Source organism: Castor canadensis, chromosome 4 (genome assembly GCF_047511655.1).
Source record: "Castor canadensis chromosome 4, mCasCan1.hap1v2, whole genome shotgun sequence".
Lineage (NCBI taxonomy): Eukaryota > Metazoa > Chordata > Mammalia > Rodentia > Castoridae > Castor > Castor canadensis.
The window spans coordinates 143878203-143905325 of record NC_133389.1 but is presented as its reverse complement, the minus strand read 5'-3'; the positions used below and the strand labels follow the sequence as shown (position 1 = coordinate 143905325).

Below are 27123 nucleotides of genomic sequence, written 5' to 3'. Positions count from 1 at the left end.
AGTACAAGTCCAGAACTTCGGTAGGGGTCATATAGTGAGCCCCAGAGAAACGAATATGACTGTAAATTCCTTTTTATTTGTGTATGTTTAAGTACCTAGTAAATGATCAAAGTAAAACATTTTTTTAATTATTACTTATTTTTAACTGACACATAAAAACATTACATTACATACTTATGGGGCACCATGTGGTGTCTCAATATATGTATGAATTTTGTAATGTTTAAATTAGGTTAAACATATCTCTTCAAGCATTTGTCATTTGTTTATGTTAGAAATACTGAAAATCCTTTCTTTTTTTTAGAATGTGTAGCATATAACTGCCATATTTTGTCACTATACTGAAAAATAAAACATCAGAATTTTTTACACCCATCTAATGGTAAGTTAGTGTACATTGATCAGTCTACCCCTACACTCCCCAGGCTTGTGTAGCAATAATTGACTGACTAGATATGTGTATAGTATGAGATAGAGACTTTCTTAATGTGCTCCTGACATATATCAAAACACATATCAGCATATACAGAAATAGCACACAGTATTCCATAAATGTGAACAATATCTATACTTTTATGTACCAGTTAAACTTAAATTCATACTAAAATGAAAAAGAAAGTGAATTATAAAATCATTAAGTCACTATTTAATTAATGTCCACTATGGAAAGCTTCACTTTCTTGGATGAAGTTCTATGAAAACAGAACCTTGGTGAATGGGTTTGGGAAATAGTTCAATGCCACCAATTCTATTGGAGCATATTCCATCATATTACATATAATGATCATTTAGAAATTCTGTATCAAAAACTATGTTGGTTTAATATATTATTTCTGTTTTATCACAGAATTCTCTTCCACAGAATCCCTTTTACTCGCCAATCATATTAGTGCCCTATGGAACACACACTGAGACATACTCTCTTGAGTTTCGGTAGAGTTACAGTACCTGTGTCAGTGCTCACATAACTGCATTCCCCTCATGCTTTCACACCAGGGTAGAAGACATATTTAGCCTCCATTCAAAATAAGATCCATTCTTGAGTTCATACTCCATGATTTTATAGACTTTATACTCTTTATTACCTTTACTTTTGATATGTCCTGAACTGGTCTGTATTTGATAGTAGTTCAAGTTTTTCTTCAAACCTCACTGCAGTTTATAGAGCTACAAAATGAATTCTGGAGGGTATAGAATATGCCTGTCTACATTGTGATTAGAATCACAGGTTGAAATCCATTCTCATTTTGCCTGACTTATTTGGTCTCAGATTTTTTATTGAGTAAAAATTTGTTTATGTGATAAAGAGATAGCTCTAAATATAAAAAATAAAATTACTTCCAAACTCATTAGACAATTGGCCTATAGCATAATGCATCTCAGAATTAACATTCATTTTTGAATCTTAAATGGTTTAACTTATTGCTGTACTAGCTCTTTATTTCATGGACTATAAAATTCACGAAATATTGAGCTTCATGGGCTATGAAATAAAAGCCTATAAATGTGTCTTGAAATGTGTAATTATCTGCTAGATCAGGCACTTTTACCAAACCCATAATAAAATACATTGAGATGGATTCTTTTGTTGGAATCACTTGATATCTAAAAACAAGGGAGACTAATTAGAAAATAGATAAGACCCTTATTATGCAAATAAAACAAATGAATGACAATTAATAATAAGAACTCATCCTTTTAAGTTTATTCAATACAATTAAATTTTCCTAAATTGCCTTTATACCTGCTGCAAAATTCCAGAAAATGAGTAAACAGGTTTAATTACAGAAAATAAAACAAAATCACTACCACAGAGGTCTAAATCTGATGCTTGACAGTTTTAGTACTTATTTTACTTCCTCTTCAAAATAGACTGAAAAATTGCTTAGAGTATTTAAATGTATCTTTCAGTGAAATACGTGATGACTCTCCCTCTCTGTCCCTCCCTACCTCTTTCTCTCCCCTGGATTGAGATTTATCGTTATAATAACCTCCCAAGGGAAAAAGTCATTCTGCAAAATCCTGATTTATTTCTTGTCATCTACACATCTAATTTTACTTTTTTTAGTATTCAATGCCAATCAGTTGAATCATAGCTAATGATGAGGTTCTCACATTGTACCTCAGTGTCTTCAGAGTATTAAGACATTTGCTTTCTTGTATCCCATCTATGCATATTTATTTTTTTCTTATCCTAGGGATTGAACTCAGAACTTCACACATGTTAGGCAAAGTCTTTACCACTGAGCTACACCTCTAGTACTCTTTTTATTTATTTATTCTTTTGAGACAAGGTCTTGTCCTATTGCCCAATGCTGACCTCAGACTTGTGATGCTCCTGCCTTAGCATCCCAAGTAGCTGAGACAGAAGGCCTATGCACCCAGTTCAGCTCATATGTGTTCTGACAACACCTTTTGCTCCTCTACCTGAATATTTCCCTAAGTCATACTAGCTGAAAGATTCTTTAAACTCTTACCATGAAGCTATCAGCATTTATATTCACTATTTATTTCAAAACATCTGTTAAAATCTGTTTGAAGTTTACAATATATTATTCTAAATATTTGACTTAACATCTTTTTTTTATTTTATTTTATTATTGTGCTGGGCAGGGGTACATTTTGGCATTTACAAAGGTCCTTACAATGTATCAAATATATCACATTTGAATTTACTCCCTCCACTATTCTTCTGCATCCCCCTCTTCCTTCTATTCAAGAGTTTCAACAGGTATCCTTTTTTCATTTACATCCATGTACACACAGCATTTGCACCACATTCACTTCCTATAGTTTTTCCCTGCCTCCTCCCCTTTCCCACTGGCATCAAACTCCCCCCTAACCCCCAGGCAGGGCCCGTTCCTCCCTCCTGTTCTCTGATTCTGCAAAAGAAAGGGAAAAAAATAACATTTTTGCTTCTTTAAGATAGCTACACAGGGAATTTCCTTGTGGCACTTCCATGTATGTATGTATTATCACCCAGTTTGTTTCATTTTCTCTATTTTTCTTCTTGATACTTTAATCCCTTTCTTATGGTTGTTTCAACCAATTTAAAATTTCTATATTCATTTCTTGAATAGAGACTACATCAACCATATTCACCTTAAACTTCCTTCTTTTACCCTCCCCTCTTGTGTGTGACTTTCCCTTGGCATGTCCTGTTTTTTTTTAAATATTGCTAAGTTTGTATTAGTTCTGTATTTTGCATGTGAGAGAAAATATGTGGCTTTTGGCCTTCTGAACATGGATAACTTCACTTAAGATGCTGTTCTATAGTTCTATCCATTCATCAGCAAATAACTAAATTTCATCCATCTTTGTGGCTGAATATACATAACCCATTTTTTTAATCCATTCGTTAGTAGTGGGGCATCTTGTATATACATAACCCATTTTTTTAATCCATTCGTTAGTAGTGGGGCATCTTGGCTGATTCCAAAGCTTAACTATTGTGACGAGTGATGAAATAAACATGGGTGTGCTGGTGATTTTGTTGTAATCTGACATATTCCTTTAGGTAGATCCCAAAGAGTGGAATTGCTGGATCATATGGAAATTCTATTTTTAGTTTTTTGAGAAGCCTCCAAACTGTTTTTCATAGAGGTTGTACTAATTTACATTGTCATCAGCAGTGTATGAAGGCTCCTTTAACCCACCTCCTTGCCAAATTGTTATTTGTGGTCTTGATAGTAGCTATTTTAACAGGAATGAGGTAGAATCTTAATGTGGTTTTGATTTGCATTTCCTTTATGGCCAGTGATGTTGAACATTTCTTCATGTGTTTTTTTAGCCATTTGGATTTCTTCTTTTAAGAAAGCTCTGTACAGTTCTTTTGTCCATTTCTTCATTGGGTCATTGTATTTTGGGGAATTCAGATTTTTGAGTTCCCTGAATATTCGAGTTATCAAACCCTTTGTATAGCTGGAAAAGATTTTCTCCCATTCTGTGGACAATCTCTTTAATTTAGAGACCATTTCTTTGGTTGTGCAGAAGTTTTTTAATTCCATATAGTCCCTTTTGTCAATTCTAGGCAGGTACTCTACCACTTGAGCCACACCTCTAGCCCCTTTTGTCAATTCTTTTTCTTATTTACCAAGGCTTTTGAGTTCTCTTGGGGAAGTCTTTGTGTATGCTTATTAATTCCAGTCTGTTTCCTGCTCTTTTTTGCACTAGCTGCAAAGTTTCAGGTCTTATATTAAGGTCCTAAATCCACTTTGAGTTGATACTTTTACAGGGTGACAAATATGGATCTAGTTTTAGTTTTCTGCATGCGGATACCCAGTTTTCCTAGCAGCATTTGTTAAAGAGGCTGTCTTTTCTCCATTGTATGCTTTTGGTGCCTTTGTCAAAAATCAAGTGGGCATAGCTACATAGATTCATATCTAGGACTTCTATTCTATTCTGTTGGTCTACATGTCTGTTTTTGTGCCAGTACCATGTTGTTTTTATTGCTATGGCACTACAGTGTGGTTCAATGTAATATCTGTGGCATTGCTCTTTTTTTCCTCAGTAATATCTTTTATTGATTGCCTATTTTGGCTAACAGACTGATTCATATTTTTCAGGTATCTTGGTGTTTGTTCATGTGTGAATACCAAAAATAAAGTATTTTATTTCTCTCTACATTGTTTTCTTGGTAAATTTCTTCTGTTTCCATTTTGAATGTAATTACTGCAATAGGGTAATGGCTATTTTATAATGTCAACTTCCTTTATTTCATAACAAAACTGCTAATAATTTTCTAAGCTCTCCATAAAGAGCAGTTATAGGTGCTTCGCTCCCTCACCTTTATTTTCACCTAAAAGAAGTTCTTACAAGGAAACATACCTCCTAAGATGACTTACTAGGTTTTCATAAATTTGGTTGATCAAAAATTGAGTCTACATTGATTTAGGCACTTGGGCTGTATTCTATGCACAAAAGGTAGAATGAGCCTCAGATCCATGTAAGTGTTCTTGTGCCCCACCCCATAAGATTATAAGGGCAATGCATAGTAGATCTAAAAGGTGCTCTGCACACTGGTCTGTTTCACTGCCAAGGAATACTCAGCTACAGGAACCTTTTGATCTGTTATTTTCTTCTGTGGGGAACACATTACCTTATTATTCTTAATTTAGCCCAAAATTCCTTGCTGATAATAGCAGTAACATCTTATAGCAGAACGTCTCTGCTGAGGGCAGATGTCTTTTCTGAGGAGATGTGTCTCAAAATCACTTCTGTTTTTATCTTTCAAAGATGTCTCCTTGCAAATCATTCTTAAATTTACCTCTTTGCTCAGCCCATGTGCAGATATGCAGAATTAATCATTGAACACCGTGGTCTTGAACATTGTTGTTAAGAAGAAAATGTGATGAAGTTCACATTTGATGCACAAGGTTAAATGGTATAATAGAATGAGATTGTGTCCCTGAGATACTGGGTATCCCTCAGATACCCTGAGATACCAGGAACTGCTGGTTTTGTACCATCTAACTTTTTTACCCCAAAACACCATTTCTGCTGTGTTCAGTTTTTCATTTTGCTTCTTTTACTAAATGAAAACTCTAATAAGTAATGGTGCAATTATTCCTGATTCTTCCTTTAAAAATATGTCAAAATAAAGTAATCTAATATCAATTTGGAAAACATAGAAATGTATAAAAGTGAAGAAATGAGTTAGCATAAATCATATGTCTAGATATAACTACTAAGAATTAATCTAATCCATGCACAATATTGGAATGGTATGCTCATTCATAAATACATGATTGACTTTCTTACTATTTTCTGAATAGTTATTGAGATCAAATTACTGTGTTAAGTGTCTCTACTCCCATTTCCTGCACAAGGGGGGGAGGTCAGGAAATTTTTCTACTTCATTTTTCATTTATTCCCACTGTTTTCCTGTTATACTAAATTCCTTTCCTAATAAACTTTACTATTACTTCTATTTAAAAAAATTACTGTGTTAAAATATTTTAAGACACTTAAGTCAAAATGTAAAAAATGTTCCTCAAAATTAATTTCATGCCTACTATGCAAATGAAATGCAAGTTATTTAATGTATTTACATTTTGTTTAATTGGATTATAAAGAAATAGAAGAATGTTTATGTTTTCCATAATTGTTTGTATTTTTGCTAAACATTATTACCTTAGTTTTTTGTACATGTGTGACTTGGGATTTGTGATTGAGTTCATTTTCTTTGTTTTTTTCTTTTCCCCTTTTTAGGTAGTTTGGATGATGTTATGCATGAGTGTCCATTGGAAGGAAGGAAAACCTTATTTAAATGTCTCCCTGGTTTGGACTATAGTTTTTTCTCCATAATATGTTCGCTTCTAAATAGATTACAGTTTTATTATGTATTCACTTCTGAAGACTACTTATCCTCATACTTCAACAGATAATAAACATAATCTTTATTTTGGGATTTATATCTCAAATAAGGAACATTTCCACCTCTATTTGCCAGATATTATTTACATAAAGTAATATCACTTTTAAGAAACTACCAACTACACTCATCAGTAATGTATTTTTCTGATCCATTTGTATATGTCTTCAGTCTATGAAGTCACAAAAAGAAACACTTCTTATCATTCATGCTGAGGACACTAGCAATGTCTTAGGCAATAATGCAACACTCTGAGCAGGTTCCTATTCCCTTGTCAAATCGTCAAATTGTGAAGGTCCCCTTCTAGCATATTCCATCCCACTATTTAAGGAACTGTTTCATTCTGCTTGATTCATTCTCGTAATTGCTTACATCGTTCTTTAATTTGCTTGCCACATTGTTTTTTAAGATGTGGTCTCACTATGTAGCCCAACCTGACCTCAAATTTGGTATGCTTCTGTCTCAGCCTCCCAAGTGCTAGAATTCAGGAGCGTGACACTATGTACTTGACTCCACAAACTAATGTCTATTGTGTTTCCTCCTCTAATAATAGTTGTACTAACATGAAATCATAACATACTAAGCATGTACTTGAATTATATCATTTAATTTGCCCTTATAACAGCCCTAAGACAACCCAAATACCCATTTGAATGTCTAAAAAGTTTAGTACTTATATAATATACTAATAATCATTGATTTAAAATGATGCTCAAGAATTTATCAATATAATTACAATTTTTCTATTTTTATTATATTCTATCTCTTATTTTGCTGTTACTTTAAGCTATTTTTTATATCCATTAATATTTTCATCTACTAATTGTAATTCAGCTTTGAAGTTATATTCTGTTTTTTGCTCTGAAAATGGTGGAAGTGTCTGGTGGGTGGTAAGAATGAGTTTGTCATTTCTGAATGAGCCAAAAAAAAATTATAGGGTCATGTTTTTCAAATCTTCAGAATATACTACAAGGCATTGCTATTTTGCTTGAGAAAGTATGAAGAGCACAAACACAGTAAGTCTTATTAATCTATCTATCATTGCACATGAGTCTAGATAGGATAAACTGAACACATAAATTTGAATAATGGTAATAATTTGCCATCAGCTTCCAGGGGCACTCATTAGTTATGGCAAACAGGATTCTCACTTAGATACTGAGTTCCATGATATTAAGGTAATCTACTAAAATTGAAGTACCAATATTATCTTTTACAATCACAGCAATTTTCATAACAGATTGCATGAAAAATATGATGTAAGCATTAAAGAAATTGTGTTTGCAAAGTACTTAAAACTTACTTGAGAGATATAACTTTATAAATGCTAACTAACATTGTTTTTATAATATTATATTTTGTTATTTTGCCATTATAACCAAGCAGTGCTAATGGACATAAAATGGTTATTTAAGATTATATGATTAGTATTTGGTAAATATAAATCCAATTTCAGTTTGTGATGGAACAACTTTGTAAACACCAGTGAAACTATCACAGAGTTTAAGAAATAAGAGTTAAATAAACTGCATATCTTGAAGCAGAAAATCAGCATGTCAATTATAAAAAAAATTAATTCTCCCTGTCACTAAAATCCAACACTAGAAAATGAGATACTTAGTTGATGTTCTTCAACTCTTTAAGTGATAATGGCCTTGTTTTACATCAGAGATTGCATTAGTAACTTGGGGACAGAGCCTGTTAGGTGACATTGTGTGCCTGAGATTAACACACTTCTCCCAATTACTATAGTGCACATTTAGAAACTCTACAGGCAGAGACCATTAATTGCAGTTGTCAATTATGCCAATGTAGTCTTGGGCATTTTGCTTGTTACTTGGCTAGTACACAAGTTTCATTCTAAAGCTTAACTAATAACCATTTGTCTTTTGGAAAGATGTAAAATAAAACTGATGTGTTTCTCGAGTGGCATGTAATTTGACTCTGAAACTATTTTAATTTACTATTTTATTTATCTTACATTTTGTAATAAATCTTAGTCATTATTTAAAAATCTGACGATGAATTAACAGTACTATACATAGACACAGGTTTAACATTTTATGATATGTCATCAATACTAAATTTTCCATACATTAAACAACAAACAGAAGTGGGCTTACCATGGTCTTTATGTTTAGTGTATGATGTTTACATGATACATGACCTAAGGAAACATCTCCTTTTTTCAGTGTTTCATGGTAACTTATCTGACCTCCATGACATGCATTTGACCTATACCATGTGAACTTCAACATGAAAACTATGAAGGAAAAATATTAACTTTATTACAATTATTTTTCTGAAACTGATTTGTTTACATGAGAAAATTGAAATCATCTTTCCCTCTTAAAACAAGTTAGTGTCATATAATTACTTATAAATAAACAAGATATTCACAGTTTAGGAGGAAACTTTAGGCCAATAAATTTACGCTGAATATAGTAAAGGTAAAAATAATGCAAGAAGCAATGAAATGGAAACAGAATAATGATGTTAAAAGTGATCTTCCATGCCTAAATAAACCAGTGAACACAGGACTCCTCTTCAGATCATTTGAACTCATGACTTCCAACATGAGAGTGAAATCCTCCACTGACCAGCTCCCCAATGAAATTCGTGGAAGCCATATAATATAACAGCTAAAGCCTCTGGAATTAGTCCTAAGAGGGAGTAACAAATGAAGCAATATTTAAGAAATTTATGAAAATTAATATGAAAACTGAGGCTGGTATTTTTGCCCCAAATTCTCTTTACTATCTTTCCAGTTCTGTGAGTTGGAGATGTCACTCTGCATCCTAGAACACAAGACTCCTTCACTCCCCAACACCCAAATACAGGGCTTGCTTTCTGGGAGGAGCAAGATGTAAGAATCTGTAAGGACCTTTCTGTAGCTCCCTGTTGCTGTGGCAAGCCTCCAGAAAGCTTGGTAGAGAAGTAGAGGCACCATTCATATTTCCAATCCCCATTCAGAGAACATAGGCTGTACTAGTTTTTAAATTTTTCATTAACATTTAATCATTGTTCATGTTTATAGGGCATAGTGTGATATTTCAATATATTTTTACAATGTATACTTATCAATCATTTGTATTTCTTTATCCTTTTATCTTTGGAAGAGTTAAGCTCCTCTTTAGTTCTTCATAAAGTGTCTACCATGTTATTGTGAACTACAGTTCACACAATTTTCATAGAACACCTGAATTTACCTCCCTAAACCATAATCCAGTCTCTCTCCATCCCCCTCCTCTATACTATTCATAGCCTCTAGTAATTACTATTTTACTCTCTTCTATTTTGAGATAAAAAATTTTAGTTTTTACATATGAGAGAGAACATTCAGATGGTCTTTGTGGCTAGCTTATTTCACCTAATGTGATAATCTCCAATTCCATCCATTGTGCTGCAAATAATAATATTTTATTTCTTATGGCTGGATATTATTCCATGGAATAGCATAGGTGATATTTCCTTTATCCATTAATAGAATGAATGATATCTTCTTTGGAAATGTATTGCAAAAAGTAAGAGAGTTGAGGAATCTCTTTGATATGCTGCTTTAATTTCCATAGTTTATAAGTATACAGAAATCACATATCTGGATCATATAGATATACTTTTAGTTTTTTTAAGTACTTTCATATTGTTCTCTGTAGTGGCTGCACTAATTTACGTGCTTGCAGGCTGCACATAAAGATTTCCTGTTTTCTATAATTTCACCAACAGTTGTTTGTGTTTTGAGATAATAGTCATTCTGATCAAGATAGATGATATATCAGTGTGGTTTGGGTTTGCATTTCAACCCAACTAATGAATGGTGATGTTGAACATTTTTCAATACTCTACCATGTTTTTTATATCTGTGGGATTTTTTTTGGCTTATTTTGAACTTTTTATTCAGATCATTTCTCCATTTTAATTAGATTTTTTTATTGTTATTGAGTTTAAAATTTTTTTATATATTTCAAATTTTAATCTATTGCCAAGTGAGTAATTTGAAAGTATTTTCTCTTATTTATTAGGTTGCTCTTCACTATGTTGGCTGTTTCCTTTCCCATTAGGAAGCTTTTTAGTTTGACATAATCATCTTTGTCAATTTTTGCTTTTGTTCTGTACTTTTAAAGATCTCAACCAAACTGTAATGGTCTATACTAGTGTCCTAAAATATTTCCTCTATATTTTCTTCTAGAAAAATAATGGTTTTAGGTCATATATTTAGGTTTTTGATCCATTTTCAGTTAATTTTTTATATGGTGAGATATAGAGGTCAGGTTTCATTCTTTTGTGCTGATTATTGAAAAAGACTGTCCTTTCCACCAACGTGTTTTTGGTGCCTTTGTCAAGAACAAATTGGTCCTACATGTATGGATTTATTTATGAGATCTCTCTGACTTCCAGAACTATGATTAATAAGAATGCTAAAAATGGATACTCTTGTCTTTTTCCTGATCTTAGAGGAAACACTTTCAGTTTTCCCCTGCTCGGTATGTTGATATTTTTGTCATATATAGACCTTATTGTGTTAATACATTTTTACGCCTTTTTTTCAGAGTTTTTATCATGAAACAGAGCAAAATTTTATTAGATGCTCTCTCTGAATCTATTAAGATGATCATATGGTTTGTGTACTTCATTCTATTAATGTGATTATTATGTCTTCTGATTTGCCTATGTTAAGCAATCTTTATACCTCAGAGTAAATCTTACTTAATCATGATGAATGACTTTTATTAATATGGTGTGGATTTGGTTTGCTAATACTTTGTTCAAAATTTTATCATCTATGTTCATCATGGATATTGATCTGCCATTTTCTTTTGCTATTATTGTTGTGTTCTTGTCTGGTTGAATATCATGGTAGTGGTGGTCTTGTAGAATGGATTTGGTTGTGCTCTCTTTGGATATGGCATACTGAGGTATTGAACTCTAATCACTCAACCTCAGCTCTTGTTTTTTATCTTTTATTTATTTATTTTATTTGAATATGTTTATTATATAAGGGGATTCATTGTGACAATGACTAATAGGCTTACATTGTACATTGGTTAGATCACTGCCACCATCTCTTTCCCTTGATTCCCTCCCACTCCACATAAACAATTACAAGAATTGTCACTATTTTATTTTTTATAGGTATATGAAGTCCATCAAACATATTCCCTTGCTTTAAGCTCCTTTGATCATTCTCCCCCCTCTTATAAGTATCCCACTACTATACCTTTTTTACAGGCCTGTCATCCATTATTAATTTCTAAATTGATGTTCAAAGGGGTTTCAGGGTATATCACCACCATGAGTGTACTTTATTTTGGTCAGTTCAATCCCTTCTATTGCTCTCCCTACCCTTTCCCTCCTGTCCCTGATTTTTAAAAAGCTTTTAACACATATCCTTATATCTTCTACCTTCATATGTTATGGTATTATTGATGGTTTGTAATTCCCTTTTCCTTTCACTCCTTCCCCAAGTTCCACAGTGTAGTTCCACTATTACAAACATGTTCTACATATCCATTTGTATATGATTGTGTTTGTTTCTGTATATCTTTATCTTTTGGATCTATCTTCCACATATGAAAGAAAACATAGTACCTTTATCTTTCTGAACCTGACTTACTTCACTTAACATGATGTCCTTCACTTGCATCCACTTACTTTCAAGCCACATGGTGTCATTCTTCCTTATAGCTAAGTAAAACTCCATTGTATATGTAAACCACACTTTCTTGATCCATTCGTCATTTATAGGACATCTGGGTTGTTTCCATAGCTTGGCTATTGTGAACAGTGCTGCAATAAATGTTGATGGGCATTTCTATTGTATCTTGACTTATGTTCCTTTGGGTACTAGGCCCAGGAGTGGTATCACTGGATCATATGAGCTCCAGTTCTTAAAATTATAGTTCCATGCCAAGTGAGGTTAGCTGAGAGAACCCCAGGATATAGTCCAGCCATAGAAGCAAACAGATTCTAAAGTAAAGCTGCCCCTCAGAGGGAATCTTGTTGCCACTGTTTTAACCCTCATTTTCAATGTTCCAGATCAGAGATTTTTCCTGGTGGAGAAGATGAGGAGAAACACACCATAAAGGAGATGCACATAGTTCCTAATCTCTTCTTAAAGGAATTGACTTAACTTGAAACAGGAAAAGAAGTACAAGCCTGGAAGCTGCTCTCAAGAATAGAGGTTATGGTAAAGGAATTTAGGAAGATATCCAAGATATAGACTAAAGTGCTGCAGGCCTGCTAATTTGTAGAAGATTCCTGGACTAAGCTCATGAGAATTCTCTTGGGGTCAGAACAAAAGTAAAATAACTACCTCAATTATTACTTCTTTTAAAATTTGATTAGTTTTAAACAAATTTATTGTCCAAAGAATTATGGAAAATAATAGAACAATCTTCTAGTGTAATTTAATCGGTAGGTATAGTCAAGGAAACACGCCCTGACAAAATCACAGATATGTAACACTGAACACTATGTGTTGTGTGGGGGGGGATAGTCTATTGAGGATAGATTTCAATAAAATAATCCACTTTACTCATTAACCATTTAAATCAGAAAATAGCAATTATGAGCTCAAGGGTCAGGGAAGACTTATACTCAGGTTCATATAATATATTACATAAAATAGCCATCTTTTTCTGATAAGAAATTATAAGTATGAAAACAACCCAGGCAAACATAACTGATACAGAGAGGAAAAACACATAAAAATACACAAACCTGCACACATACAAACTCTCTAAGAGAAAGACTGAATATGAGATTTATCAGTAACAATTATACATGTTCACAGCACTATAGGTCATTGTGCCTAAAGAGGTAAATAATGACATGATAATAATAAATCAAATAAAAATAACAGTGAACAGTTAGAAATTGCTAAAAAAAAAGAGAGAGAGAGAGAGAGAATTGAATGAAAATCATGGCATTGTCAAGTACTTTTATAAAAATTTTAAAAATCATGAGTAGGGCTGAGTAGATTTCAAGTGACAAAAGAAAGAATAAGCTAAACTTGATAGACTGATAGAAAAATACAGAAAAAAGTATCAAAGAAAAATGACGAATGGCTCAGAGAAATGTGAGATTCCATTGTGTACACCAACACATATGTAGTACATGTAACAAAAAGAAAAAAAAGAAAAATATTTGAAGAAATAATGCCTGAAAACTACCTCAATTTAAACTAAAACTAAACAAACTATCTACATATCCACAAAGCCTAGTGAACTTCATGTAAGATAAATTCAGAGATTCACAAATAGGCAGATCATACTGAAAATGCAGAAGCTCACAGATAAAGAGATAATTTTGAAAGCAACAGGAACACAAAGGACTCTATTTACCAAAAATAAATAAATAAATAAGTTTAACAGCTGACTCATGGGTGAAACAATGCAGTCCAGGTAACACTGGTATAGGTGTTCAAAGTCCTCAAAGAACAAACTGTCATCCAAGAATTAAGATTTCAATATCCAGCCAGATGCCAATGGGTCACTCCTGTAATCTTAGCTATTTGAAAGGCAGAGATCAGGAGGATCACAGCTTGAAGGCAAAACAGGCAAACAGGTCCTGAGATGCTATCATGAAAATATCCAACACAAAACTGAGCTGGTGGAGTGGCTCAGGCATTGTAACATCTGCCTGCCTAGCAAGTGTGAGACCCTGAGTTCAAATCCCAGTGCCACAATAAATAAATAAATAAACAACAAACAAATAAATAAATAAATTCTGTATCCAGTAAAGTAATCTTTCAAATATAGCAGTGAATTTCCTACATTAAGACAAAAAAAAATTGAGAAAACTTTTTCCAACCAGACCAATTTTATGAGACATTTTGAAGGAAATTCTTCAGGCTAGAAGAAAATTACCCAAAATGCAAAGTCAAATCCACATTAAAATAAGTAAAGCATGCATGAATAAAATTATAAAGGTGATTGTTTTTTTTAAATACTATTTTCCTTTCTTCTCTTTACTGGATCAAAGGATTCACATGTAATAATGTAGATGTAATGTATCATTGGGCATATGAAATATCTAAATATATGGGTAATCTATTTACCAGCAATAGCACATGAGATGAATAGGAATAGTGGTGCAGTTTTCACCAACTAATCACAGATATCTTAAAACCTCACTGCCTCCTAGAATCTTTTTATGTAGAATATTTTTCACATTCACACTCTTGATTTCTACCTGGTACTTGGACTTTGCATAATAAATATTGGATATATGTAAATCAAAAAAAAATTATGTTCCTGGGCATAAATTGTTTGAGCTTTCTTTAACAGTATTTACTCAAAAAATTGATAGAGTTTTTCTAAAATTCATTATGCCTCATTAGATGAAAAAATGAAGTGAGTACAATTTTTTTAGTGATTATGTAGTACAATAACATAAAAACAATAATATCATTATTTTCCTTAGGAATATGCCTTCAAAATTAACAGACTGATTAAATTGATTGTTTTATTAAAAATATATAAACTCAGATACAATTAGGACAGAAACTTTCTTTTTGTCAAGAAGTGAGAATATCTAAAACCTCCCAAAGACTTCATATAAGTTAGTCACTTAATAAATTATTCATATGCCCATAAGTAAACCAAAATATGCACCAGTGTAAAATTGATGTTCTTCAACATGTAATGATTGAAAGAGGTTTATTTTGGTGTTTATAGATTAGTATTTCTATTCAGTAACTAGTTTGCATACCATTTGAAATTTGTTTAATGAGATATATTTTTAAATATTCTTTTTATTTTTGTTATATTGAGGGTATGTAGTGACATTTACAAAATTCTTACAATTTATCATAACTGAATCACTCCCTCCATCATTCACCTTTATCCTTCTTGCCCCATTCCTTGAATAGTCCCAACAGTTCTCATTTTTCCATTTCCATATATATGTACATAATATTTCTACCATATCACCCTCCTTTCCTTATATCCTCCCTAATCCCACTGGTACCAACCTCCAAACAGGACTTATATGGCCTCCAAGTTCTCTGTTTTTATGAAGAAAATGACATTTTTTTGTCTGCTTAAGATATTTATATAGGGTGTTTCATTGTGACATTTCCATGTATATATGCATTATACCTTGAACTGGATCTCCTTTCCACATTAATCTCTTTCTCATGGTGATTTTCACAGGTTTAAAAATTCTATATTCATTCTTGTACAGGAAGTAAATCAACCATATTGACCTTTTTAACTTTCTTCCTTTATCCTCACTCTCTAGTATGTGACCTTTCCTTATCATATTGCATGCATTTGTATTCAGTTTGTATTCCACATATGAAAGAAAACATGTGGCATTTGGCTTTCTAATCCTAACTAACTTCACTTAAGATGATGTTCTCAAGTTCTATCTATTTATGTGAAAACAATGACATTTCATTCTCCTTTCTGGCTGAATAGAATTCCATTGTATATAAATACCACATTTCCTTAATTTATTCATCAAGAGTGGGCATCTTGGCTGTTGTCATAGCTTAGCTATTGTGAATAATGCTGCCATAAACATGGGTGAGCATGTGCCTTTGTAATAACCTGAGTCACATACATTTGGATATATCCCTATCAAAAGCAATCCATATATTCAATGCAATCCCCGTCAAAATATCCATGATATCACAGAGATTGATTTATCAATCTTAAAGTTGATTTTTAAGCACAAAAGTCCACAAATAACCAAAGCCAAACTGAGCAAAAACAGCAACAGTGGAGGGTCACAATTTCTGACTCCAAACTATTACAAAGCCATAGCAATAAAAACAGATTGGTACTGGCAGAAAAACAGGTATGAAACCAGTAGAACAGAATAGAAGACCTAGATATGAATTCACACAGCTACACCCACCTGATTATTGACAAAGGTGAAACTAGATAGCTACAAGCAGAAAACTGAAACTAGATCCATGTTTGTCACCCTGTATAAGTATCAACAAAGTGAATTTAGGACCTTAATATAAGACCTGAAACTTTGAAGATAGCACAGTAAAGAGCTGGAAATACACTGGAACTAATAGGCATAGGCAATGACTTCCTGAATAGAACTCAAAAGACTCAGCAACTAAGAGAAATGATTGACAAATGGGACTACATGAAATTAAAAAGCTTCTACAGAACAAAATAAATGGTTCCTAAATTGAAGAGGCAGTCCACAGAATGGAAGACAATCTTTGCCAGCTATACATCAGGCAAAGGATTAATAACCAGAATACACAGGAGCTCAAAAAACTAAATTCCCAAAAATTTAATGACCCACTGAAGAAATGGACAAATAAACTGAACAGAGCTTTTTCAAAGGAAGAAATCCAAATGGTAAAAAACACATGAAGAAATGTTCAACATACCTGGTCTTTAAAAAATGCAAATCAAAAACATGTTAAGATTCCACCTTACTCCTGTTAGAATGGGTATCAATCAACAACACAAACAACAAATGCTGTCAAGGATATAGTGAAAAAGCAACTGCTGGTGGGAACGTAAATTAGTACAACCACTATGGGAAACATCATGAAGTCTCCTCAAAAAACTAAAAATAGATATGTATTTTAAAATTATATTCCTATCAAGTTTTACAACCAACCATATTATTTATTCATCTATAAATTCCTCAATCATGTAGTTCTAAATTCAGATATTACTTAGTTTTCCTTTTTGGCTCTGTTTATTTAATTTTGATCTTGAATATGCTTTCATTTTTCATCTTTTAATCTTGAAGACAAGATTTTTATTAAAATTTTTAAGTAAAGGAATTCTTCTAGAGTTGCTATGTTTTCATCCACAGAATTGACCAGTCAAATATCTTTGGGATATCCTGTTTATGTATATATTCATAAATATTACCTATTTTGTTTCAACTTTATATTTAATTATAAAATATCATACTTGAAATTAATTTTTATTGAACATTTTTGTGTGCATTGAAAAAGTGTAGATTTTATTTGTGGGGCCATTCTTTGATGATTCTCAATGAGAAGTCGCCCTTACAATGACAGCTTTTAATATGAACCTGTTGAAACCAAGAACTATTATATCAGAAATTTTAACTCTTCACAATTAATAAAGTCTACATTTCAAATGGCAGACCTGCAAGTTTCTGTACCATATCTGCTTTGATGGCTAAAGCCCTGTAAATTACTGTCATGCAGTTGCCTCTTCTCTTGACTTCTAAAAATATAATCTACTCTCTATTATAATGTTTTCTCTAGCATTACTAGTGCTAATTGGAAGAAAGTTGATCTTCAGCTTTAATAATTGTTAATTTTACTTCCTTAACACTTTTTTTTACTGAAGGACATTTAAAAAATATCTTCATGGTATGTTTTCCTTAGTTCAGACTCATTCGTAGAATTCATCTTTAAAGGAACATGTTCTTTAAGTAAATGTAAATGTGTAAAGCAAAATATGAAAACAATCCAATAGTAGACAAAAAAATCATTTCATTGTATAAATATGTGTGAATCTACAAAAGGGTTTGTGAACACTAAATGAAAACAGACATATGAAAAGAATTTTGATATCAATTCTTGTTTTATTTGCTACAGTAACAATAAGTATGTACTTACCATGTGCAGTGCATTTATTTTTTTTCTTCTACTACCCTGACAAACTTAAGGCTTAAATGCATAAATAAGTATCCATGGGGCAAATATGGGGCTACCTCTTCTTAGTTTAGTTAGAGAGATAGGTTGCAATCTCCACTCCCTCTTTAATACAAATAGTTGTTTCCATGTTCAAGTGTGCACATGTCCATTAAATTATGGGATGTATGAATTACTTGAACAAGAACAATAATGTATTAATTATTTCAAATTAGGTTAAGAGATTGATAGAGCTATTAAAACTTCAAGAAGTAGCCAAATATTATCAATTCATATGGTATTCATTATCTCACTACTAACCATACCAAATTCATTTTTTTATTGTTACATATGATATGCAGAACTATAAAGTTTTCAATAAATTGCCTTAAGAGGAAATCTGTCACTTCTGTAATAAAGTAACTGGAGCAGCAAAATTGCCTAGGATGGGTTTCAGGATTTATGTCTGTCATTGTATTTTAGAAAAAGATGCATATTATTTTTCTATGTACCAAATTCCATTGCTAGATGTAAAAGAGATGATAGAAATATTAATCCAGATAATACACAAAGTGGTTTCTTTCTTTGGTCATTCTAGTGCTATATTGACAAAGTCATTGTTCTACTTCAAAGCATCCTTTGTTGGTGTGCCTTGTTGTGGTTGTAGAGAAATGCAAATTAAAGTAGTTAGAAGAAATCACTGATATTTAACTTTTGTGTAGGTTGTCTAAGAAATGAATAGAAGTGTCACATAAAGAATTATTAATAGAGTCAATGATATTACTGATTTTGGTATGATTTATTAAGTTCCTACTATGTACAAGACATCACTTTATCTTTTATGTACATTTCACTTCATCTTCTCAACCAAAGGATGACATTATTATTCTTCTTTAATACTAAATATTCACAATCAGATAATCAAACACATTTCCAGCCACTAACCAACATACAATAGTTAAATTGCTGAATTGCTGAATTCTGAATTAATAGAGACAGAATGATTAGTTGTAACTATTTTCTTAATTGAACCTTTGTCATTTTGCAGGACCAATGAATAGAGAAAAGATATAATCTGACATAGCATTAGTCTTTCCATAACATTTTGAGGGAATGTCCCTTTAGACACATTTCCTCTCAACTATTGGGAAAATGTTTGACATTAGAAAATATATCTCAACTCTCAATGTCTAATGTATTTACACCATTCTAAAGCAAACTGGAATCACTCACAGTGGACTGGATGTCAAGTTACTGTTGTGCCTGCTACATGAATTTTTTTTTATCTGAGATTTGGTATCTGAGAAAAGTGAGATTGGTTTTTCTCCAGATACCTTAAGTCAGATGTCTTTAGGCAAAGTGAACAAGTAGGAACCGTAGTGACCTTTGACAATCTGCTATGATTTGCTTTCAGTAATGTTAATGCTGATAATTTATCTAATTTATGAGGTAACAGATGTCCTGAGCAAGGAGGTGAGCTCTGTTGGGATTTCCCATGTGATTCAGTTATGGTGTTTTCATTATGGGATGAAGATTCTTCTTCTAATCCTTCAGAATGTGTACACAAAATACAAAAAACTTTGAAAAGTGGAAGACTGTCAAACACATATGCACACATGTATACACAAATATAGTAAGTGATCCAAATATTTTGGCTGATATTTGCAGTTTTTCATGTAATATTTCTATGTGTCCAAATGCCAGAGTATATTAAAATGTCTGGATATGTGTAATCAGTAAAATTGTCTCCTATTCTTTTCATTTTATATTATGTTATTTTTCATGCTAAATAAATACTACTTGTTAAAGTTTCCTGTAAATTGTCACACTATGACAGAAGTAAACTGAACTTCCTCCTATCTGTTTCTTTTCTCCTTTCTTTTTCTTTTTGTTTTCCTTTCTTTCTTTTATCTATGCTTTCTTTCTTTAAGAATTTTGTCCAATTATGCCAAGTGAAGTATATCTGGCTCAGAAGGACAAAGGTTACATGTTTTCTCTCAAATGTGGGAGATTGACACAATAGAAATATAAGCTATATTATGAAAAACAGGTCACACTCAGGGGAAGTCATATATGAGACAGGGAGGATAAAAGAAGGAAGTTCAGAAGGTGAATATTGGTGGTGTACTTTCTATGTGAGAATGAATATAGAATTTTTAAACCTGTTAAAATCACCATAAGAAGAGGACTAAGGTAGAAAGGAGAAAAATAGAGGTCATGAACCAATTTGGGTTATAATACACACAAACATAGAAGTCATGGAAATGTCATAATGAAACTCCTTGTAGAGCTGTCTTAAACAAAAACAACTTTATTTTTCAAAAATGGAGAACAGGAAGGTAAAAGAGGTTCTGTATGAGGGCTGTTATCAGTGGAAGGGGGAAGGATATAAGGAAAGGGTGAAGGAGGCTGAGTGTAGTGAAAATATTATGCATGGAAATGGAAGAAATGAAACCTGTGCGACTATTCAAGGAATGTGGGGGGGTGGATAAAGGAGAATGATGGAGGGGGTGAATTCAATTGTGACATATTGTAAGAACTTTTGTAAATGTCACCATGTACCCTCAGTGCAACAACAATGTAATTTTTTTAAAAAGAAGAAAAAAACTTTGCTGAACACATGGGTTAACAACAGCTGTCACCACTATTTAAATCTGTTGAAAATAAAAATGAAGTGTTGGAAAGTTCCATTTTTACCAACCTACCATAATCTAACTTATGGCAATAAAAGGGAGAAATGAATTTTATTCAATAAAACCAGTAATTGGGTTATTGTACAAATGTAAAGAATGATAAGTCAGATAAAAACTAAAATTTTCATGCCTCGAATCTAAAAGTAGTCATTATTACAGCAGTGGTGTTTGTGTTTCTTTTTGACTTATGGACAAATGCAAAAATAAATCATTTTTTGCAACCCATAATTCACTGTTGTGCATGAGTTTTGATACAGGAAAGAAGGTATATAATGATACAATAAATAAATAAATAAATAGTCTTTATTGTAAATAGGGATGGGCTGAGCACAGTGGTTTGCATTGCAATTCCAGCTACTCAGGTGGTGGAGATAGGAAGATCATGATTTGAGGCTAGCCCTGGAAAAACTTAATGCAAAGCTATCTCAACAAAGCCAGGCATGGTGATACAAATCTGCAATCCTACTTGGGTGGCAGGCATGAGTAGGATAGTTGTCTAAAGCTGGCCCAGCAGAAAACATGAGCACCTATCTAAAAGTAACAAGGCCTAGAGACATGATTTAAGTAGTATTGTGCGTGGTTCAAACCCCAGTATGCCACACACACACATGCATGCGTGCACACACACACACACGAACACACACACACACACACACACACACACACACACACACAAAGAACAAAGAAAGTACAGAGAAGCAGCCCTACCTCAAGACAAATTAGAAACATGATGGCTGGTGTCTCAGGGCTGATTTCAAACTTACTCTGTTTCTTGTTCCACATCTCCTCATCTCCTACACTACATGTAGCCTTAACTACCTGATTAAAAAATAAAATTAAAAAACCTCTACTATAATAACTAGCCTACAATGAGTGTTAACCTTATGTCAAACACTGCTGTAAATACTCATATGCCATTGAATTTTTACAAGATGACTGTAAGTATTTCTCCCATCTGGATTTCAGGAGACAGCATATTGCAGAAGTTAGATTCAGAAACAAGATTTACTTCAAATTCCATACTGTTGCTTACTAGCTATGGGACTATAAGGCACTAATTATCATTTTGATACCTGGGCATCCTTTTCTATAAAAGGTTAGGCCTTTTAACAAGTGTTCTGAATACTATATGAAGTTTTGTCAAATAGAAGCATTTTAAACTGAAGAAACTAAGACACAGTCAATGCCTGTTAAGGCTAGGCTACAATCTAAGAAGTTTTTCATAGATCATAACCTCTACTTGCATTGCCATCCCAATTAGGGCTATATCCTCAGCAACAACCAGGAACATATACATATCTCATCTGAAAATTAACAAAGACTGTAGGGTGTACTAAATATCATATGTGGCCTTCCATTGAAACTTTTATTTGTTCCAGGTGTCCTAACATTTCTTGTCACAGTTTGCAAGATTCCCTGAGTTCTGATCCCACTATGCAAAGCCTACTCATTCTTCCATTCAGCTTCAGAGCATAGCAATACACCATATAAATGTGTATGGAAGTAAGTTTCAGGGTTATTTATACCAATTTTAAGCTAACTTTCTCAAAATGGGCATGTGGCTTTAAATGTAAGCATAGAATGAAGATTATAATAATATAAACAATAGGAAATAAAAAGCAAATCAGTTAACCTATCTTATCCTTGTATGTGATCAGCAGCAGTTGTAATACAGAGGTAAAGCACAATAATGCTCTGCTACATATAGAATTTTGAAAATGTTTGTGAAGTGATGAGAATAGTTTCAAATACATGATCAGTCCTTCTCCAGGATACAGCCTCATCATTACAGGTAATTGTTCTCATTTGGAGGGGTGGTCTGCAAGGCTCCACTGTTCCTCAGGGGAAGATTTAGTCTCTTGTCATAAAAATGTTATGGATCGTTCCTGTCCCTCCTTGATTCCAAAATGACTGCAAGAGAGAATGGCTCACAGAAAAGTACAATAGAACAAAATAGAGGCAGAGAAGACAAGATTGTCTCTTGATTTCAGTGAATTCATGGGCCCAAGTTCATACTCTGCTTTTCAGGAAAAGCAGTTTAAGAATCTATACAGTTTTATACATCATACTCAGCATACTGTTTTCAAAAACTACCTGTTTTCTGTATAAAGAAGTGTTAAAATCATGAGTCATTTCTGGCTCTTCGGACTAATACTTGTTTCCTTTTATACTACAGCAAGTTTTAAATAAACCTATAGAGTTGTATCGTGACTGTTAATATTGGGAGATGATTTTAAAACATTCTCACCAACATACTCTAGTTTTTCCTTTTAATTTTTATTGACATCAGATATTAAGCAACAATTTGATTTTTATGCAGAAATGTAGTACAAATTTTCAGAGCAGAACCATGCAGTTTCACAACAGCTTCAGTGAACTATAATGAAATACACTTTGCTCACTACTGGAGAGAATGAAGGACCATGCCAAAGAGTTAAGTGGGCTGGTTTCTGTCTTCTGAGTGATATTTGACGAGAAAAATGCCCTCTTCTGTACCTTGGATCAAATATACTGAGTTAGTTTCATAACGTGATACAAAGCACTATCATAGTCAGAGCTTCATTGAGAAATGCAATATACACATATATTTAAACTCATTATCTGAGTAATCCTATCAAGCAAATTAAATATAAAAAGTATAAAGATGTCCTTTTGTTAAAATCATAAAGTTGATAGGTATGTGACTTAGACTTCTCTAAGAAAAACAGCTCTAATTTTTTTAAAATGTGAAGATTTGCTCTTACTGTCAAACTTTGGTGTTCCATGTCCTTTCTTCATTTTTCTTTTCAAATGTTTTCTGGCAAAAATCCCAGTGTGTGATCCAAAAATAATCCCAGTTGCCACATCCAGAGACGAGAACTTGGGTGTATAAAACTTTAAGAAGGAAACACCCTTCTGTTCCACTCCATAAATTTTTTAGAAGCTGACATCTAATGTGTCAACAAAATTCCATGAGCAAGAAAAGGCAACCCAAAGGGAACCTCTAGAATACAGATGATGATAATAAAGATACGATAAGCACACTGCACAGTATATTGTCAGCATTCATTCCACATTCTAGAACTTCACACTATTTTATATATTCTGAACATTTTTTTACTACTTTGGTAATTTTACCTCAGACATATGTTCCTTATAGAAGATTTCATCCTTCAAAACACATTTCATTTAAAGGAGAATGGAGAAATAAAACAAATCACCTCATGACATAGTGACAGCATATTTATATTAATTGGAAAATATGCATGGTTTTAAGACTTGTGAGCTAAAACAATTTAAAACACAGCACCTGAAAAACTTGTCTTAGACTTACTTGTCATCAGCATTTCACATTCACTTGTAGAAGAAATGAGTCTAGAGGAAAAAAGGCATAAAGAATGTAATCATGGTAATGTTTAACTTTGTAACACTGCCTAGTAGGAAATGAAGAAATTGCTAAATGTTAATGATTAGCAAGTCTGTGTACCTGTGTGTATAACTTTGACATTGCCCGCTTTATGTGCTATGATATCACAGAGAAGATAAATGCATGAATACATTGTTGAATAAAGATGAGAACTGGAATTTTATTCTGAAATCTTAAAGAATACATTTATAATGATTTAGACATGAAATCATAACAATCAGTTAAATGCAAATTTCTCTCTGTTTATTTTCATGCCATGGATATATGCAATTGGGTTATTTTTTCTCAGGCTAGGGAAAATGTTTCTAAAGTGTTAAATATCCTAAACATGGTTTCAAAAATTATTAATCTACCTCATGTTAATTAACCACTTAATTAACCACACAGAAACATTTTACCACTGCATTTTTTGACTGCCAAGAACAATTAACCTATGATCTGAGTGTGTGCTTAATAGTGTGGATCAATTCAAACCTACCCTCCACTACAAACATGTGGTCCACAGAAAGTGTACTCAAAACATGAAAAGTCTCAATTTGGGTATTTTTCCATTCAATTTCTATAAGGGACATTCAATTTATTTACTACATATCTGCTCTATTTCTTACATCAGTATAGTAAGTAAAATTTTTCTTTCCCCACACTAATACTCTAATACATTTTTTCTTTGTTTAAATAATGTGCTTTGGGGAGAGTTTCGGGTTATTGTGTGGGAGAAGGATGTTTATTGAATACTTGATAACTAGAAGCAGAGAAGGTAATTATTTAATCAACTATTTCTATTATTTCATCCTTTTGAGCAATTCACAGAATTTCATTTTATGGGCCTTCTGTGACTGGATGGGATCATATAATTGAATCTGATCATGGAGTTGTGGATAGCTGGAACATACAAATGTGAAACAATCAACTACCAAAGTCGCTGCAAATATTTCAGAAGATAGTTGCTTTTTTGTCTGGAGTCTTATTTCCATAAATGTTCATGAAAAATGCATCCAATCTGATGAGTAAAAAGTAGTATCTCATTTTAATGTTATTCTGAATATGATCAGCTTCAACATATTTAGAAGTTTTCCAACATTTATAAATCTTTTAAATTTTTTTAAATTTTTAATTATTCATTTATTCACATTGCGTACCTTGTTTGGGCCATTTCTTCCCATCTGGCCCCCTACTACCTTCTCCCCTGGTACCCTCCTCACTTCCAGGCAGAACTTCTTCTGCCCTTACATCTAATTTTGTTGAAGGGAAGACATAAGCATAATAAGGAAAACAAAGCGTTTTTGCTAGTTGAGTTAAGGATAGCTATACAGAGAGATTCCTAGCATTGCTTTCATGTACAAATGTGTTACAACCCAAGCTGATTCATCTCTAACTGATCTTTATACTGGTTCCTGATCCCCTTCTCACGTTGACCTCTGCCACTTTAAAGTTACTGTATTAGTTCCTCTGGAGTGGGGACATCAAACGCTTTTTTTGGTTTTCTATCTATTCCAATATCTCCGGTATGTGCTCTCCCCTTATCATGTGATCCAAGTCCAACCACATTGCTGTATTTGCCCTACATCTAAAGTCAGCATATGAGGGAGAACATAGGATTTTTGGTCTTCTGAGCCTGGCTAACCTTGCTCAAAATGATGTTCTCCAGTTCTATCCATTTTAATTGACAATAATTACAAATATTTATAGGGTACCATGTTATAATTTGATACATGTATACCATGTGTAATGACCAAATCAGGGTAATTAGAATTTCTGTCTGATGAAACATCTATTAATTATCTTTTTTTTTTTCCTGGGGGAAAGTGGTAGGATCCAATCCAGGTCATGGTAGACAAGTGCTCTACTTCTGATCTACATTCCCAGGCCTGTCCTATCATTTCTTATCTTAAATGGTTCATTTATATTACTAAAAACTGCTAATTTTTATTTCTGCTTGATCTGAGGGGATTTGCATGCATTATATTTTTGTCCAAAGTATAGTTTGCAAATATTTTCCAACTTTCTCATTTGTTATTTGACTTTTTCTTCTTGACTTTCAAGCCATGAATTTATTTTAAGATTTACAATTTCTGTATATTCCCTTAGAATATCGTTCTTTATTAAGATTTCACTAATGAAATCTCTGAAGTTTTCATCTTGCACTTTCATAAATCTTTTAAATCAAAATTTTAATCAATCAGGAATTAATTGAAGAATAAATAATGAGTAGTTGTCCTTCTTCAATTTATTTAGGTCCCCTTTTAACATCACCTAAAAATGTATTCATATAGATTCACTGAACATTTCTTATTGTACTTACTCCCAGTGTTATGCTTCCTTCAAATAATAAATGCAAGATTTTCCCCCCATTTTATTTTCTGACTTTCTTTTGGGAAAGATACTAATGTAATGTTCTACATAAAAATATGAAAAATTGGTAATAATTTCACCATCTTTCATGTAATTTGTTTGCAACTATTTTTCTGTACTTTGTTTCTTTATATTAGGTATTGTCATAATATCAGATAATTGTGAAAAAAATGTAAATTCCTAAAATTGTAGTGTCCCATGTAGTTGCTAGTAAGAATCATACTGGGTTTTAAGTAGAAAGACATGGCTATAATTGGAAAAAGATAAATATGTAGGTATATAATTAGATTTAAAAAAAGACAGTTTGACAAATAGTATATACACAGTCCATATGCATATATATTACCATACTGTAGGGTTATGCTTCTGCACATTTTATTTGAGTCTTTATATTTTCATTATATATTATAAATTTATTATATTATATTATTATCATGATATTTACCTACAACTCCATATTTTGTCATATTTATCTATCTGTGTGATTAAATGAGTGTTCTACTTGCTTTATGAAAAGTTGCATTTTTCCCAGTCCAGCACTGGACTTATTTTTTCCTTAAAAATATTTGAAGATCACTTAAATTACATGAACATAATATTTTGAAAGTAATATTTTTTAATGTTTTTCTTAATTTCATAAGATTTTTAAATATTACACTTTTATGTTCAATAGTTGATTCTACTTGTCCATTCACATTTTCAATTT

General features: G+C 32.6%; 1 long non-coding RNA gene and 1 pseudogene across 1 annotated transcript; one reads left to right on the top strand and one right to left on the bottom strand.

The window, feature by feature from the left end:
- Positions 1-20816: 20816 nt before the first annotated feature.
- Positions 20817-20931, top strand: LOC141422985 (small nucleolar RNA SNORA40; annotated as a pseudogene).
- A 2001-nt stretch (positions 20932-22932) lies between these two features.
- Positions 22933-24009, bottom strand: LOC141422386 (uncharacterized). Its single transcript, XR_012446929.1, has 3 exons — positions 23973-24009; positions 23404-23642; positions 22933-23155 (listed from the first exon to the last, which is right to left on the bottom strand). It is a non-coding gene; the product is annotated as an uncharacterized lncRNA (long non-coding RNA).
- Between the last annotated feature and the right edge of the window lie 3114 nt (positions 24010-27123).